At 36.4% G+C, this 19,000-nt stretch overlaps 1 protein-coding gene and 1 long non-coding RNA gene across 8 annotated transcripts in view; both read left to right on the plus strand.

Annotated features, from left to right (window-relative positions):
- Positions 1-19,000, plus strand: part of LOC5565303 (phosphatidylcholine:ceramide cholinephosphotransferase 1) — an 88,647-nt gene that overhangs the window by 14,925 nt on the left and 54,722 nt on the right. The window lies entirely within an intron of this gene.
- Positions 16,813-17,348, plus strand: LOC110676931. The gene is made up of 2 exons (XR_002500830.1): positions 16,813-16,973; positions 17,077-17,348. It is a non-coding gene; the product is annotated as an uncharacterized LOC110676931 (long non-coding RNA).

Raw genomic sequence — 19,000 nt, forward strand, 5'->3', positions numbered from 1 at the left:
TTCTTTTAAAATATCAATAAAAATGCAAATAGAATTGGTCATTACCAAGGCTGAATGTCATGAATTCAACGTGACTTTGACATTTGAATATAGCTAATATCATCGGTCCTAGCGGAAAAAGTCATCGGAAAATGTTTTTCCCGGTGACCATTTCCGAATTACTATCGGATGCCAATATTTGCTGATGCGATGTTTCGCATGCGAGGGTGCTATAAGCATTTTCATTTTTCCAAAATTTTGACATTTAACAGCACTGGTCATAACCATTAAAATTAAAAAAAAATCACAAAAGAACAAAGAAACTCTAAACCAGGCCAAACTGTTTGAAATGTAAGACAAATCTTAGAAACAATAATATAGAGATCTTACATAGTTACCATCAACCCTACTTCTTAATATATAAGGACTGTCAGCTGTTTAATATTTTTTTAAGTGAATAATTTAATCGATTTTCACTCGTGTTTTTCGTGAAACCTCCATGTGTCGTTGTTCTTTTATTTGATATCCACTCATAGACCCGCGTTGGTAATAAGAACTAATTGAAAACTAAGTTTGATGTTGTGATACCATCGCACATGTTTATTCAATATGATATTATTTTGACCAAGTTAACAACAATCTTAACAATATAGGAGATTAAATTTATCTAATTTTGATAGCATCATGTCAAACCTAAAACATATTTAGTTATTCGATTTTTTTTTATCTAAAACATAAAAATAAGTAGGAAAAGTGTACCAGTTATGGCCATAGTGGTTCCCTATTTGGCCATATGTGAAATTTTGACAACTTTCACATTTTAAATCTTTTAGAATGTTTTAGCATCAAGATATATCTTAACTCTAACTTCTACAACACACAATCATTTCCAAAATTTGAAGTCATTAAAGTTATCACGTATGGCAAAATAGGGAACCACTATGTCCATAACTGGTACACCTACCCTAATCCATTTGTTTTGCGCCAGTACATAAAATGAAATCAAAATTAGGAAACGCAGTAGGCCGCGCCGGTTGTGGTGGTTGTGTTTTTAACTGCCTGTCACGTATTTTTCGTTTAGATTTTACGTGATTCCGCTGGTGATTCGGCCGGTGCTACGCCACCCGAATGGTTTTTCTTTCCTCTATGGTAAGTATTATTCTGACGAGAAATTACTGCAGTGGTACAGTTGTTACATTTGATGATACAGACAACTCGCTCTCTCTTACTCGATATTGCAGGGACCATCGAATTCAGGAGGTATCGCGATACAGAACACATATTTTTAAAAATTTTGAACTTTTCATCATTTTGACAAAATACATTCGAATTAGTGATTTTAATGTGATTTTATCTATGTGACACTTTTTTAAACTGCCGTGAATCGCAAGTCAGGCCCATCTGCATTTTCGTCATATTTGAGTTGAGTTCAGTTTTGATATATGCTCTTTCAGCTGCCGTGATGATATAATAAATTTAATTCGGAAAAAGTAGGAAAAAATAGCAAGTCAAATTGTCCCATAATGAAAAGTAACCGCAAATCAGTCTCACTACAAATTTCCAGACTATGTAATTCAAAAATGAACTGTGTTTTGATCATCTTTATATTTTTCTCACAAAGATATCGTAGTGAACATCAAACCGTAAAAGTTTCATTAAGGTTTGAATATTCGTATGAAGAACGAGTTTGGAAACTTCACATCCCATTTTCTGAATGCCTACTTTTTACAGATGGGACTGACTTGCGATTCACGGCAGTAAAAGTCCGCAAAAAATGAAAATTTTATCTCCAAAAAAAAGGGTAGAAAACCTTAATTTACCAACAATCTAATCATAATATTCAAGTTCATTCGGAGGACATTTCATACTTTTCATGTAGATATCGAGTTGTAGAGGTAAATTCACATGGAATACTGAATCAGATAGCAATCAATTACTTAGATCGGATCAATTACTTAGATCGGATTTGTTGAGTTTGTTCTAATAAAAATACTTATTTTCAATGAAACAAGACACGCCTGGAAGACAGGGGGGCCTTCCTTAGCCAAGTGGTTAAAGTCCGCGGCTACAAAGCAAAGCCATGCTAAAGGTGTCTGGGTTCGATTCCTGGTCGGTCCAGGATCTTTTCGTAATAGAAATTTCCTTGTCTTCCCTGGGCATAGAGTATCATCGTACCTGCCAGTGGCAGGCTGCCACACGATATACGAATGCAAAAAAGGCAACTCTGGTGAAGAAAGCTCTCAGTTAATAACTGTGGAAGTGCTCATAGAACTCTAAGCTGAGAAGCAGGCTTTGTTCCAGTGAGGACTTAATGTTAAGAATAAGAAGCCTGGAAGACACGCGCATTATTTTTTTTAGCATAATCACTTCCTACAATTTAAATCCGGTCGTACCACTAGCTTATAGTGAATCCTAGACCATTCCCTTCCCTATTATCCTACTCTTTGACATCTATGAGGGCGTCGGTGAGTCGCTGTCTCTCTTCAAGTAGTTATAATATCCTTTCATTGTTTTAATAAATTCAAGCGGTTCAGTTTAAAAACATAAATTGTTGAATTTTACAGCTGGGTCCAATTCGACTCAACAAAATTAATTTTTGATTCAATATTTTTCCAATATATATTTTTTTAATTACAATATTTTTGCTTTAAAATAACAAAATACACTTTAAAAATAAATCACACTTGGTTTTTGATTTTGAAAGGTTTTTATTAGAAATAAAAAATGCTTTTATTGATCCCAGATCTACTCTCCCTCCACCCGTCAAATTTTATTTTGCTCTTATTTTGAAATAAATAAAAGCGGTTACAACTTCGAATACCTTATACTTTTAAATTCAGCGTATATTTAACATTATACGTACATTTAAGGCTTTAATCTATCTGCAGAAAACTACAATATCTGAAAAAAAAGTTTTCATTAATTTTATGCAAATTCATTGTGAATATTTCAGTTTTTTCGTTAATGATTATCTGCTCTCCAGACAGATGTACTTCAAATGATTATTAAAACCCCTAGACGACAATATGGCTGATACTTTTTTTTGTCAGATCTTGAGAGAAACGGTATTTGGCTGTATTTTCGTATGATGGCTTGTCCCTTTGACGAGTTGTTCAGCAAATAGGTGGCCGTGCATGAATCCCGCATGATCCTTGGTTCAGAATGGTTTAAAATGGTGTTTTGCACCGAAGCTGAGCTGCTGCCACTTGCTGGAACTTTTTGGACTTTTGGTAGCCCCTAAAATAGTTTTATGTCAACGAAAAAAAAAAGTTTGAAAATTTAATTAGTACCTGCGCTGCTCTCCATATGTCCAATTGGTGCATAAACTTGACTCGACTTTCTCTACGGATATTTTTTCCACATCAAGTTCTTCGATTAACTCTTCCGCGTCGGACATTTTTTCTTCAATTCCGTTTACAGCGCGAAACACTGGTCACACACTGCCTTACACACTGAGTTAAATTTTCGTTTCAAATAACAATAAAAGTGACTGAAACAAATACCTCTATGGTTTGAAATAAAGATTTTATTTTGTTGTTTCAACAAAAATCAAATTGAAAATGCTGCCAGTAAATCCAACAATGTTTTCGATTTGTTTTGATAAAAGTCATTGCTGTTTCAGTACAATTTCTTGATTTACAATAAATCGAAAAAGCTTATTGAAAGCAACAAGAATAATTATTGTTTTGAATCGTAGTTAATTCTCTGTGTGAACAGCTATTTTATCCAAACTAGTTTTTTATAAGTAATAGGAATGAGAGTGGTAAAGTAAATACTATCACCGTTTTCAGTATGCAATCTACGAAATATTCTGTTACAACGTAACGCAAGTACAAAAAATGAAATCAAAATTAATAATCATTGCGATGTTTAAATAAGAAAACGTATTTATAATGGTGATTTTTGCTGTGCAATCTTTATGATTGAATCTATTTCAGGAAATATCAAGATTTAGTCTTCAAATATTCACGTAACTGATAAAAAGTAGAACAATAACACAACTTTTAGGCTAAATTTCAATATCTGTTAAACTATATTGTCTTGGAGCCCTAAATAAAGTTTGACTTTGATTGGAGACGAACCAGCTACCGGCTGAAAGTCTTGATGCTAAAGATAGTAATAATAGAATTAGATATTTGAGTAACTCTTAGGGGTGGTACACAAATTATGTCTTGCTAAATTTAAACATTTCGACCCTTCCCCCTCCTTTGTAACGTTTTTTGTATGAGTTTTCCGGAAATTTTGAATTTTGTAAGGCTTGTCACTCTTGGCTTTACCAACCCCACCCCCCCCCCTACCACCCTTGGAGCGTGACATACTTTGTGCATGAACCCTAACTAAATTGACGTATTCGTATCATCACGAATGGACCAATGCACTAGTTCACTCGTTGACATTTGAGCGGTGCCGTGTTATTTACGTGACCATGGAAACGAGTGAATTCGGCACCGCTCAAACGTCAAATTAGTGAACTCGTGCATTGATCCATAAAACAAAAACCTATTTCTACGTTTACTGAGTTCATAGCTTCCAAGTATCAAGTTGTGTCAACTTTAAAGATTCATCATTTGAGCTTAAATCACCGCACGATTAGACGTCACCATTCCATCGTATGACGAGTGAGTCATTAAACTCGTTCAAATCCAACAAAACAACTCAACGACTTACGTCACAATCTTCCGATACCCATCGTGTGTAAGTGACGAAAACAAATTTGCGATGCACTGATTCATGCACCGTGCGGTCACATTGATTGATGATCCTACGCTAAGCCTGCGCACCATGCCGAGTGCGAATGCACTTGAAGTATTCTTATAAAGTATTCCTTTGAGATGGAGGTTTGTTAGACACCACTAAGTGAGACTTTCAATGATTGAGCATATTATACGAGATTGACGCGACCAAACAAACCTTTTATATGTAAAGTGGTCAAGTGAGTTCAAGGTAATATTTAAAAAGCGGAAGGGCGACCTAATGGACGAAGAAAAACAAATATTCTTCAATTCTGAATTACATCCACATCATCCAGGTGGAAGCAAACAGCCATCGTTGAAGAAGTAGATAAATTGAACATGTGCTTGTTTTAACCGCAGATCTCTAAACCGATGCGTAATAGCGTATTAACGACACTCGCATCCAGAACGAACAAATGCAATTTGTCATCGGCGATTAGCGTTGCCAATCATCTGTGTTTGCTTTAGTGGATCAAATTGTTTGCACAGTTTTAGAAGACACTTTGTATTTGAACGGTAATGGTTTTCAAGCGGTGTGCTTAAGTATTCACGGCAACTGCTCACGAGGAAATATTTTTTCCACTAAAGCCTATCGAGCAGCGTCGAATAGGTAGTTGGAATTCTTTTGCACGCAGACGATAGTGCACGGGTGGGAAGTGGCGGGCTGAGTAAAACCGTTCCGATTGTATACAGGTTTGGAATGAGGTGATCGAACGTGATACGAATAATAAAACTAATCTAACGTGAATCAATCCGGTGACTGTACACTTGTAGAATTTAAATGTGTGTATTTCCGCAATGAAACGTCAAATATTCTTCTTCTCCGAACAGCTTAGTGTTCTGTTAGCACTTCCGCAGTTATTACTGAAAACTATTTGTTTTGCTAATTTTAGGGCATGTTCACAAATTTCATAACACTAAAAGGGGTGGGTGGAGGTTTTCAAGAGGTTAAAGCTCATACAAAATTTGTAGAATATCCAAACAAGAAGCGTTACGAGGATGTGGGTGGGTGGTTGTCAAAAAAAAAACAGTTTTGGCGTCAATGAGTCAATAGCCTTTTTAATATCGGCTCAAGGAGGGTTAACTGTACAAAGCACTCTTTGGTGTTTTTTTACCTTTTTTCAATATTTGTTTCTAATTTCAACATCACAACGATTACTAATTTAATTTAGTTTTTTTTGTGTGGTCGTGATATAACAAATAACTAATTTATTACTTATTTGGATGTTTTGGATAAAAAATATCATCTCACGAGATAAGTTCTCGGTTTGTTATAGTGCTATCCAAATTTGTTATTATGTATTCTGCTTACGTTCATACAATTCTTTGATCTCATTCTTATTGTTGTTAACTCGATTAGAATATTCTCGTATGGAGTTATTGAAAACAATTATATCACAACACTAGAATATTCAATTTATTTTAATTCCTTGTTCGGTTACGAGTGCCTTGCCTACTTCATATGCTTTATCACACACCTAGATATATGTAGACCATTTTTTGTTAGTCGATTATGCTTCGAAAAACAAAACAACATTCCACTTCGATGGCTTTGAAGCTCACATTCCATTCTGTATATTTCACTCACAGACAGCGCAAATCTTCATCGTCGGTTTTGAGAGTATGGCTGTTCTCAGCGAAAGAATTATGTTTCCCGCGTCGTTTCGTATGTCCCTATTTTCTCCATTTTCAAGCAATTGCCATAAACTCATTGAAATTGTTTTCAAAATTTCACTATGAATAAGGGTTGGGACAGTGGATTTAAAAAAAATCTTATGTTTGAAAAAAAATCATGCTACAGAGTAAAGCACAAAAAATCCAACATCAAAAGATTTGAACGAGGTGACTCGATTTTATGTTTTTGTCATAGGTAAAAAAATAGCAAAACAAAAAACAAACGCCTTCGCAAGGCTATGAAATCCGGAGCACTTGTGGCATGTGCCTCGCCAAGGTTATAATGAATCATCCGGGAGAGTATGTGGTACGCATATGGTATGCTCTCGTCGCAGATGAATACCTACGATTTTGCGTTGCTATGTCGACAGTGTTGAGGGTTCACTCACTCGGCTTACGGCGATTCTGGTTTCTAGAATGGAATCAGAAAAGCGATAAACCTAGATGTGTAAATATCTCTCACTGCTTCAACCCTATTGAAATACGTGTGTGTTTAAACGTACATATTGTTTGGAGAATATCATACCTACTAGCGTACAGCGGTTCCTAAATATTTCGAACATAAATTACTCTTATTCACAGCTTAATTTTTCTTTATATAGTTATATCCAAGAAACTACTATGGATTTCTATATAAACCCTTCAGACAAATGTTTTAACGTAAAAAGGCAAATTTTTTTGTGTATATCTTGATGGTATTTCATTTTTTTGTAGAGTTTTCAGACAAAAATACGGGAAAAATACGGGAAATATCCAGGAATTTGGACAACACGCCGGGAAAATATGTATTTCAAACATAAGAATACCTCTTTAATTAATGTTTGAATCCTATGAGCAGAATCTCAATAGAGAAACTTAAAAGTAGATGAAGTACCGTATACCTTTTAATTCCGCTCCTGATCTGTCAAAAAAAAGCATTTAGGAGCGCAATTAAAAAGAATACCGGTTTGTTTCAAATAATTTCAAGCACTATAGACGAAAGTTAAATATGTTGCCAGGAGTTCCACGACTGCCTGTCAATTTGTACTCCGCATCATGACCAACTTTTGGTGAGTTAGCGAAGAGAACGTTAACGATCTCTAGCTTTTTTTAAATCAAAATCCTGTAAAAAAACCGTTGTTTTTGAGATTTTATTACCATTCTTACCGATTTCTTGTGGAATGCTTTGTAGATTTTTGGCTGCAATATATTCAAAAAATTCAAAGGAGATTTCACAAAACATCAAGAAGATCCTTGAAACATTAACAGCAGAGTACTTTGAGATTCCTAGCAAGGTTCTTGGTGAGATGTCTGATAATTTTTCCATTTGAATTCATTGCAGGACGAAAACCGAGACGATAATTGAACAGTTTCTTGAAAGTTTTTCAAACGATCACTGCTCATAAGGTTTGTAGTGGATTCTAGAAAAATAACCTGATTTTTCTTTAAGTTCTTGGCAAATATTTGGCAAATTTCTTGGGAGATTTACTTGGCCGACTTCTAGAGTTACTCATGATACTGATTTTTGGCGATATTTTGTCTGGATTACTAGTTAGTCTAGCCCTTGATCTTTTTCAAAGGCCCCAAAGGTCTTATTATGATTATGGGTTAGATATTGAACTTTGCCCTTTTGGGAAACACAGAGCAAAAATAAATTCAATTGAGCAGAACAATATACTTGGCTCAAGAAATAAAATTTATTTTAAGAATCAATCAACTCAATGTTTCTTCAGATAAGGAAATTGTAACATTTACTTTTCAAAAAATGATTCATGATAAATTTATTTAATTTATGAATTCCTTATATGGTTAGTCCTCTATGGGCATGAGGCGTGGACTATGCTCGAGGAGGACTTGCAAGCTCTTGGGGTTTTCGAACGTCGAGTGCTAAGAACGATCTTCGGCGGCGTGCAGGACAACGGCGTGTGGCGGCGAAGGATGAACCACGAGCTCGCTCAACTCTACGGCGAACCCAGTATCGTGAAGGTAGCTAAAGCTGGAAGGATACGCTGGGCAGGGCATGTTGCAAGAATGCCGGACAACAACCCTGTAAAGATGGTGTTCGCCACGAATCCGGTCGGAACAAGAAGGCGTGGGGCGCAGCGAGCTAGGTGGATTGACCAGGTACACCAGGACCTGGAGAGCGTGGGTCACAGTCGAGGATGGAGAGAAGCGGCCATGAACCGAGGGAATTGGCGAAATATTGTTGGCGAGGCTTTATCAAGATAATTGATGTAAAGCCAAATAAGGAGGTTATATGGTTAAAACTTGTGTATCAAACCCAATCAATTGTATGAAATCGGCACACAATTTGACTCAATGTTATCAACTTTTGATGGTTTTTGCGCAAGAAAATAAAATGAACATAACATTTCCATATGGCCTAAAGCAAATAAAAATCAGTTCAAATAAAAAAAAATACTGTAAATATTTTGAAAATTTTCTTTTACACAAAATATTGTTTTAAAATAGGTTGAACATAAAATTTCGAAACTAAAAAGAGTGTACATTTTAACTTTAATCAACTTTGTCATAGTGAGAATCATGTGAACAAGTAATTAGGAGCTCTGTTAAATTAAAATTTTTGAGAGATTCTCACTGAACTATTTTTCAGCGAAGAACGTTTTCCACATTAGATGTTTTTTTGCAATTTTCTCAAAAAGATGGAATATTCAGAATTAAAACTTAAAACATTGTTTCTACTCGTTTCAATGCTATTTGTTACTTGCATACACACTGCAAACATGGCTCGATACAAATTACAGATCTCCATTCAACAAATTCGATGATTTCTTACGACAGATTGAAAAATTGTACTTAAATATACTTATGTCTAAGTAGAATTTAAAGTTCTTTCCAAACTGTTGCCAAGTTTTGATCATCGAATCTCAATCGATGAGCTCTTCAGTCATAGCAAAACCATTTGGAATTTCATTTATCATATATGTTTTTGATCTTAAGTAGAAAACAATTAAATCTTAGTACCTTTTAAAAACCTACCGAAACGCAAAAATCTCAAATATGAGATATAAAAATTATGTTTTTTTTTTCTAGCAAAACGTGATTCATGTTTATATACAGTAATTTGTTTTCTGAAACTTTAAAGCATGTTTAAAAAAAAAATTAAGTGATTTTTCCGTTTACCTTATATGGGGTAATATTGATCACCCATGAAAACAACGTTCGGTAATATTGGAAATATCATAATTTACTAAAATCATGGTCCCTGAAGCCGAATGTAAAGGCCAAACTCTTACAAGTCATTTACTTTTGAGTTATTTCAAAATTAAAAACACCTTGAATTGTGGAATACGCCTAAATATAGGCAATTTCCTAAGGAATTTCTGCATTCTTTATAGAAATTTGTGATTTTATGCTTAACTGAACATGTTTATGAAAATTTTGACAACGGAATTGTTTTGAGCGATATCATTTTCAGTAACAACTGCATTTCTTCTGCTCATATCGTTTTCAGAACTCATGTGAGACATGATTCTTTGATCGTGTCATCTATAATCATGAAAATCATTGTTTCCAAAAGTTGACAAATTTACGCATGAAAATAACTATTTTTTTTTGCAAAATCGTCAATGTTTGTTAGCTCATGAATTGAAGGAAGGAAATCACTATTCATGTATTGAAAATATTTCATCGATAAATGTTGAATTGAACTTTTTACGGGTAGGGCCATTGCGATCAATATTGCCCCGCTGATCAATGTTACCCCGAAATGCGGTACTAATTTACTTCCGACCTACTGCAAAAATAGAGTCAAATTTCACGGTGCAAAACCGTGGACAACCGAAAAGTTGAGAAACAACACAGATGAATAGGGATTGAAAGGTATCACGCTGGCTAAGGTATTGTAATCTTATTACATTTAATTTTATTATGCGTTTTATATTATAAGAAAGAATTAAAGTATAAATTATTCTTTGAATCGATTTTTTTATTAGGCCATACCTTCCCAAAAAGCATTACTTTCACATTCGCAACAAATTCCCCTCGTCAGAATCATATCCTGGTTGCGCTATTGATGACCTCACAAATATCGATATTTCCTTCCTAGTAAGGATCCACTTTTCGAGCGAAAATGAAGTGTCCTCGAGCCTGATTCCAACGATTTCATCTGAGGATTTTGCAGTAAAATGTTTTGGAAGATGACAAATCCTTTAGGGCCGTAATAAAGTACCGAAATAGGGCAGCTGCCTTCGACAATCAGTTTAAGCTTGTCTATTTTGGTCGCACTTCAAAACGCTTTTGGTTGGGTCTCGATTCCTGATTTTTTTTTCTTTATCAAGTGATTTTTAACTCGTTTGGCTAATTCATCACTGCCATATAAAGTGCCTGAAGGGCACTTGTGTAAAGGGGGAAAGTAAGGCGAACCATAAGGGTCCGTCTTCGAGCCCAACCGTGGGGTCTCGCCAAGGTAATATTTTATTTTAGGTTTTAGTGCAACATCGATATTTCCTGATTCATCTGACCAGAATGGCCTGCCACTTACATTCATAACATATTAATGATTCGATATATTAGCTATTCTCTTAAGGCCGCACGGGACGTCATTATAATCATCCTATCCATTTGAAGAAGCAGATCGAACTGACGCGTCATGACGTTCCCGGATTACTTCACAGTGTTATAATTTGTTATTCTAGTATACCTATTTGCGCTAATGTTCAGATGAAAAATTAGGAAACCCAAAATCGAAATCAGCTCCATCGAAGTTGTGAGAGAGACGCGTGTATCCAGCTCGCAATCTTGAGACAACCCGTTGTTCACGTAAGGATTTACGATCATCCTAGGCGGACTTATCTTGTTTGATTTTTCGGATATATGATGAGTGGCCCATCCGACATTCCAGTGGTCCCTAAATTGTTTCCTGATGTGTCTTTTGACATCATCCAACGGGGCTGTGGAGCTATACATCCGTGGTGGTGAAATTTTAATGATTCCTTGTATCCAAGGGTGCTCTGGGGTGTTATATTGAAAGGCAGATGACACTGGCGGAGTCCGTTAAGGTGAAACAGTTTAGAATCAACTTCAAAGATTGCACTAAAACTTCAAAAGCACAAACCTAGCGAAAAAAGCATCCAACAACCGTGCCCTTTTTATTTTGGCTTTGTGCACTAGCAGAAAGCTTAAAGGTGAAGCGGCGTGTAACTCAAAGAATCATTAGAATCATCATTGATGTAACAGTAGTAGTGTCGCCTTTCCATGTATATTTTCAAAACAAACAAACAAAAAATATAACATTTGTGTTAAGCATATTTTTATGTAAACACATGGGAAATTTAGTAAATTGACGAGTATTGGAAATCAAAATCTACTGTTCAATCGTACATATCAAAAGAAAACATTACAATTTAATGAAGGGCAACGGAATTTCTCTGTTTTTTTATTGGATTTATCGCATATTTTTGTTATGCATCGGTACGGTTTATGTTTGCAAGAGATGACGGTGTTGCCAGGTGATTGGTGACAGATTTTTCTTGCAATTGTTATATGCTTGTTTTCGGAACAGTTGCTGCATATTATAAAAATTTATCATTTTGCAAATAGTTTTCCATCATAAGATCACTGATTTGATAAAATTTTAATGATTTTTGTGATCAATCCACATTAAATGCTATGATTTTACAGATAGCAACTCTGACATCACTGCGCTCAACGATCGCGATGATTGTGCACACACGATAGACGCGTCCCGACGCATCCCGACGCATCGCACTGTGGAGCTTTTCAATTATTTTGGGTGGTCCAAATTGATAAACACTTGGTAAGATTTTATGCTTCGTAGAGATGGTTTCTGTAATTTGAGAGAATCGAAAAACAAACAACGTATGAGTTTCAAGTTTCTATGCTTTGCCCAACCTTTCCGCACTGAAAATTAATACAACAGAAAAAAAGTTGGATATTTTAGACTATGAACACAGGCATGTCTCAGTGTGCGGTGGCGGCGCCGAATCGCAACAAGTGAAAACCATCGCCATAATAGTTTTGAGTGATGCAGTTGATAAAACTTTATAAATATTGAAATCCCGGTGGAAATGTGTTCCTTTAAGGAAAGTGAATAAAAGATTCGTTTAGTGGAAGTGTAGTGAACGCAATATGGGATCCAAAACACAAATGCTTGCCGCTGAATTACAATCGAAAAGGTAAGCACCTTCTATTTACAAGTGTAGTTGTGTGAGGCAATGAAATGCGGCATGAAATCGGAGATTTTTTTTGAGAATATAAATCTCATGTATATTGTCGCTAAATTGATAATGCTGTATCTGAAAGTGTTGATTAAATATTGAAATACCACCTGAAGCATTTTTCTTCGCATAAATTATCCATTAAATCAGGTGATAAGCAGTTATATTTCATCGATGTTGCAGATACCAATACTATCATAACAATATGTTAATGATTTTGAAAGAAGCCATTTTGTGATGACGCACCAAAAGGCCTTAAAATAAGAAGATCAGCAATGTTTTCCAACTATTTCTCCAGTTTAGCGCCTTTGAAAACGTGAGTAGGGGCACAAGTCGGTCATTGTGCCGGCTATCTTTAGATTCCGAGATGTTTCACCTTAACACTAAAATTGGTCGCACGCTGACAGTAGTAGCAGCAAGAAAAACCGCCACAGCTTCCGCCGAGAAGATTGAGTACCACGGTGGAAGACTTTTGCTGATTTCCAGAGAATGTCCGGTGATTCCAATCAGGTCTGCCAGATGTACAGATTTCTCTGTATTACACAGATATTTTTATTCTGACACAGATTCAATTTGTATGGAACACAGATTTTCTTTCAACAATTTTTGTATGGACACAGATTTTTTTGTATGGGACACAGATTTTTTAACCTCGTGGATACAGATTTTCTATCAAATCATCTGGCAGCTCTGATTCCAATACCCACTTCCTGGGAGGGAGAAACCGATACGAAATTTATGTACGTCAAAGTGAGCCGAGATTCTGCTGTCACGAAATGTCACTGTGAGCCCGGATCTTAAACACTGGACTAACATGATAAAAGCGCGTAATTGATCAAAACATATTTTTGCATTTCATCAAAGGTGCCAATAATCAAATGGAAATCAATTCAAAAGTAATGTCACGATAACACCTTTTATTATGATTGAATACAAAGTATTGACATACGCATCATTCTACATTTTCAAATAAAAATGAATATTGAATGCATAGAATACTGTGGCCCTTTTTCCATGTTAGTTCGGAAAGATCGAAGGTACACAACAAAAGGAAATTAGCAATTTTCATCAAGTCTGCCTTGATTGTCGTTGGCAAACTGGAGTTATCTTGCAGTTTGAAAAAAACTTTGTTTAATATTTCGTGTGTAGTAGCTGTGGCTCCCTCCCAGCCCACTCCTAACTGAGAGAGGGAGCCATCTGTGTAACGGTGATCGTAGCCTAGGACAGGACGTGACAGCTCAACTGAGATTGCCCCGTTATTTTCTAGTCAATAACCTTGACGATACAAAAGCCAGTGCTACCAGTATCCTTTTTTGGCAAATCTTGTGAATAATGTCAAATATCAAGGCTCATAATTTGATTGTTTCTGGCACGTTCCATTAATCCAGAGCAATAGAGGATATTAGCTTTTTAAAAATCAGGTCTATATTCAAAACCAGTGATATTTTTAGAGAAAATTGTTACAATTCTCGTTATATTGGTTTCAGTTAAGAATTTTTTATTCATTTTAGCATTGTAGGAGCACATGGGGTACACTTTACATCGAATATAAATGGATTTGGAACAAAAAGCTTCCATGGAAATATTTCAAACTTTTGATAAAAACTCTACTTTATGAACTAGCAACACGGCCAAGCTAGCAACAAAGTGCCCTGTTGCAATTCAACTCAACGATGTGAAAGTAGGCCTTTGCCAAAACGACCAATCAGAAGTGGTCTTTTTTGACAGGCAATTGGTTTCGTTTTTGTACTTTGACCTGACACGTCTTGTCTTAGCTCGTAGCCTGAATATTTTGTCTGCAACCATTCAAGCACTGACATACGAAGCGTTTGCGAGTTGTCACCCGCTCTAAACCGACGCTTGATTTCGTCACCGATTTTTGGTGTTTCTTTATAGTGGTTTCTGCGCTCGTGTACATACACGGTACATGTCACCAACACTACTTAAAAATTGCTGGTGGAAAATATAAACAAAGATCAGCTGTTCCCAGCAAAATCAAATGGCAGTATTTTCCACCAGCAAATTTGCGCATGTGTTCGTGACACCACTCGGCGAGAGCTCAATGCCAACTGTTGTCTCTGTACCAGTGGTACTTAGTCACAGGGGAGGGGGGGGATTTCTATTGGCCACCCTTTTGAAAATCTTGTTTCCTTCGTCAAGGAGAAACATTTTACGGCGCCCGGAAGTTTTTGTAGCATGGACAGCAGCCGTAGTGCAAATTGCTTTGGTTATGAAATGACGAAAAGGTGGTCGACCCGCCTCGACACATGCAGGGTCGGCTGGCGTACACGGGAGAAGTCCGGAAATAGTACGAATGTAGCTGTTGTATATCCCAAGTAACCACGAAGCTATATATGAATACTTTATGTTTGCTTTATAGTATGCTATCAAGTTTTGTTTTAAAGTGACATAATCTTTAAGAGCTTTATAAAGCATAATTAAAGTGGGAAAGGGCCCCACAACAACCAAATTAATGCAATACTTGGTAAAGCAGTTTTAATTCACAAGCCCTACTAAAGCATTTATGTTTGTATATTTAGGGTTCATGATGTATATTAGCTTAAAATAATGTATGTTTAGGGCTTGCGTTAAAAATAAACAAAACAATGAATCCATTGACTAGCTTTCAATGGTTTTCTTTACCAGCTTAATGATTTTTTTTGTTGGAATCAGGATTCGAACCCACAACTTAGATGATGGTGTGCTGGATGCCTGGCGCGTTGGTGTCCTGTGCTAAAGCTGCTGATGTAATAAGGTAGGATAAAAGTTCCTTATAAACGAAGCCACTGTGTGTGTTAACATTACGAATAGAAAGAATTCTTTTCGGCAATTGATTTCCTTTCCTCACCAAATGAAACATCAATAGAAATAATTTGATCTCCATTCTTTCTCGTAGAGGAAATAACAGAACTTAACCCACAAAACAAAGCCCTAGTGCATCAAACAGATTTCGGGGGAGAAAAATTGATCGACATTTCCTCCCGCTCCTTATGAATAAAAGAATCTCATAGATAAAATACAACAATTTTGAATGAATACATATATTCTTAGATCATGAAATGGGGGTTCGAGATGAAAGAAAGTCATTTCATTATTCTTCCATATCCCAAAACGTAATGAGCGAGTGAGAGCGTGCTCGATCGTCTTACTTATTTATTACAGATTCGAGTGCGTTTAATGAGGTTATGTAATCTTGAATGACAGCATAACTGTATATTCACTCTAAACGCTTAGCATAATGCTATATTAAAATAATGCTACAAAGCATTTACAATGTTAATCAAATGCATCATTGCTTGACAGTTATTGAATAAATGCATGATAACATTATTAATGCAAAAAATGTTGACTTTCGACTAAATTAATGCAATGGTATAATGCTTGTGGTTACTTGGGATGGGCGCTAATATTTCTACCAGCTGGTTGTAGGCGATGCAGGTGAGCTCCAAGCCATACAAGAGACGGTTATCAACAATGGCTTCAGCTACTCGGAATCGAATCCCACGATTATTGGAACAATGTGGACAGGAGATTGTCCGATGTAGATTCAATCTTGTTCGGCAGTTATTCTTAACGTTGGTAAAATGCGGCTCAAAAGATAGGTGTCGATCAATTAAGATCCCGAGTACTTTCACTGTCTTCTTGGAGGGAATAGGGTTACCATCCACCCGGATTGGCGTTCTGTCGTACTGATACCTATACATACAGACGTGGCAGCGTACACTTTTGTTGGCGGAGAGGCTGAAACCAACTGATGTCGCCCATTTTACGACTGAACTAACCGTAGCTTGGGCCCGAATCCTGGTGCGACCACGGGTGCTGCCAGATGCGACTAATAATATATCGTCAGCATACACGAAGATATGGACACCTCGGGCAATAACGGAGCAAACACTGTTCATCGCTAAAAGGAAGAGGGTCACAGCAATAACAGACCCTTGGGGGACACCAGTTTCTTCTGGGTAAGACTCCGAGGTAGTATCTCCGATTGCAACACGGAAAAAGCGATTGGCAAGGATTTTTTTGCAGAAGTGAACTATGTGCCCTGATAGCCCCCAGTCAACAAGTTGTTGAAGGACTAGCGGTGTCCTATCTACACTCAGAATCCGATCAAAACATCGATAGTTTAAATCATAATCATTTTTGTCATTCATCAAGTTCAAACCCAGTCTAGTTTTGAAAGTATACATGTTTGGCATAATAAGTAAAACTAAACAAATTTAACGGGTGACAAATTTGACCAGTGTGTAACTCCAGCCCTTGCCCACCATCATTGTTTTTTGCCACGCCGTCAGTTTTGTCGTGGTGATATTTTAATTGAATATTTGCTGCTGGAAACGTGTGTGCCTCGAGCAAGGAATTAAATTTGAAACGCCATTCATTCCTGGACGATATGAGGATAGAAAAGGTAAGCCATTTCCAATAATTGTGGCCCTACAGGCATCGACTTTGTAGAAGTTGTTTCTAATCGGAAAAACTCAGTGTATTCCTTCAATTTCTATCGTTTCTAGACACATCGGCAATGTCGATCAGGAAGGAAACGATCCGGAATCGATTTAGAGGCTGTTCCGAACAAGATACCAACGAAATTGTGCCAAATACAGCGTAGCAGAAGAGCCAGGTGAAAGCCGGGAAGATGCGCTGTGAGAGATCCAGAAGACGATGGAGATTAACTTTTACCGGAACATTTGTTAGTGATTGTGGTGAAAAATGCAAATGTACACCAATAACATTATTATAAGTAGATTCTAGATTAAAATAAATGGGTCCGCTTCGTCTTTCAGTCAGGTTAGTTTTCGCTTTTTTCCACTCCAGATAGCTCGCAAACAATCCAGAAGCCCAAATCTGTTAATCTGAACACAATTATATCCAAGTTAAACATTGTTCGTTATATTTTCAACTTATACTAGGCTCGATTAACCGGCACCTAAACGAGAGTTGGGGTCAACCAGGCGAAACGTCATTTAGTGTGACTTTTAAACTAGTTAGTATAGATTATTTTCAGAGTGTGTAGATATCACTTCCGTGTGTAGCCCTTCGGCATACGCTTTATAAAGCACATCGCTCAATGCTGCAAAGTACGTGTTAGTACCAAAACCTGATCGGAATGCATGCTGCCTTTGGTCAAGCCGTCTATATGATTCAAGCTTCTGTTTGAGCCGCCGATTTACCATTCTTTCCATCACACAACATGTAAGGGCAATGTGACGGTATTTAGTTGGAGCTTTACAACAGCAGTTGGCTTTAGGGATGGGAATTACTAAATTTCCGTGCCATTCATCTGGGTATTTGTCGGAGAGCAATGGTTGGTTAATTAATTCAAGAAGTTTTATAACACCTGTCGCGGGAAGTTTTTATCCTTGATTTCTGAGCGGTGTCCTGTTCTTCATAGATTTTTTTTATTCCTTATGTTTATTTGAAAGACTCTGTGCTCATGACCGCCACTGTGCCGGAATCATAGTTAATCTGTAGACTTTTAACCGATACAGATTCTATTTTCAACTAATCTACACCAAGGTGTGTGCATTGTACTCTGTAGCCATTGTGGCTAAGATTTATTTCCCGTCTCACAATTATGTTTGCAGCCACATAGTTGTCAACTATGGAAAACCAAACATAATTTTAAAGTCAGAACCCTACATACATTCCATTACCGAATATACAGGGTGATTACTAATTCCTGTCAGTAAAGTAAATGATCGTAGATAAAAGATGTATGTATGAATTTTAATTTCCAGTGTACATCCTGTTTTGCATATCCATAAAGTTTGTTTTGACAAAGTAAAGATTAAATCTTTTTTCATTTACTTAAGTTTTAAGCCATATGTGTTGTTTTAAAGGCATTGCACCTGGCACGCACGTTTTCCACAGATTTGTATTTTTAAGTAAACTCCGCTGGAAAAATTTCCTGATTGAAACAGCATGTTACCACAATCTTTAAGACTAACTAGGAAATAGCATAAGACTGATTATGAAAAATTTTAGTGGAAGAAATATGTCTTTTTTTAATTAAAATATATGCTTTTGAATAACGTTCGTGTTAAATGTAATGCTTCTGAAACCACGCATGTGGCTGAAAATTGAGGTAAAAAAATTAATATATCTATGTATAGCGAAGATAAATGTTCTAGGTGTCCAAAACTGGATATGTACTGGTAATTAAAATTCATACAACCATAATTTTTCTATGATTACTTATTTTACTGACAGGATATAGTAATCACCCTGTATGTGTTAATTTTTTTTTTTATTATATATTTGCGAACATAACGACAATATTTCCGTAGCCATATAAAATTTATGGGAGCATTTTAGGTTTAGAATTTCTTTAGGTACGGAGTCTTCAGAACACCGGTTTGTAAACCCTTTATAAGTTATCATTCTAGTACAGTACAGCCATACGCGAAGAGATGTTTCTATTCCTAAAAACGTAAA

The sequence above is a fragment of the Aedes aegypti genome, chromosome 2, assembly GCF_002204515.2.
Source record: "Aedes aegypti strain LVP_AGWG chromosome 2, AaegL5.0 Primary Assembly, whole genome shotgun sequence".
NCBI lineage: Eukaryota > Metazoa > Arthropoda > Insecta > Diptera > Culicidae > Aedes > Aedes aegypti.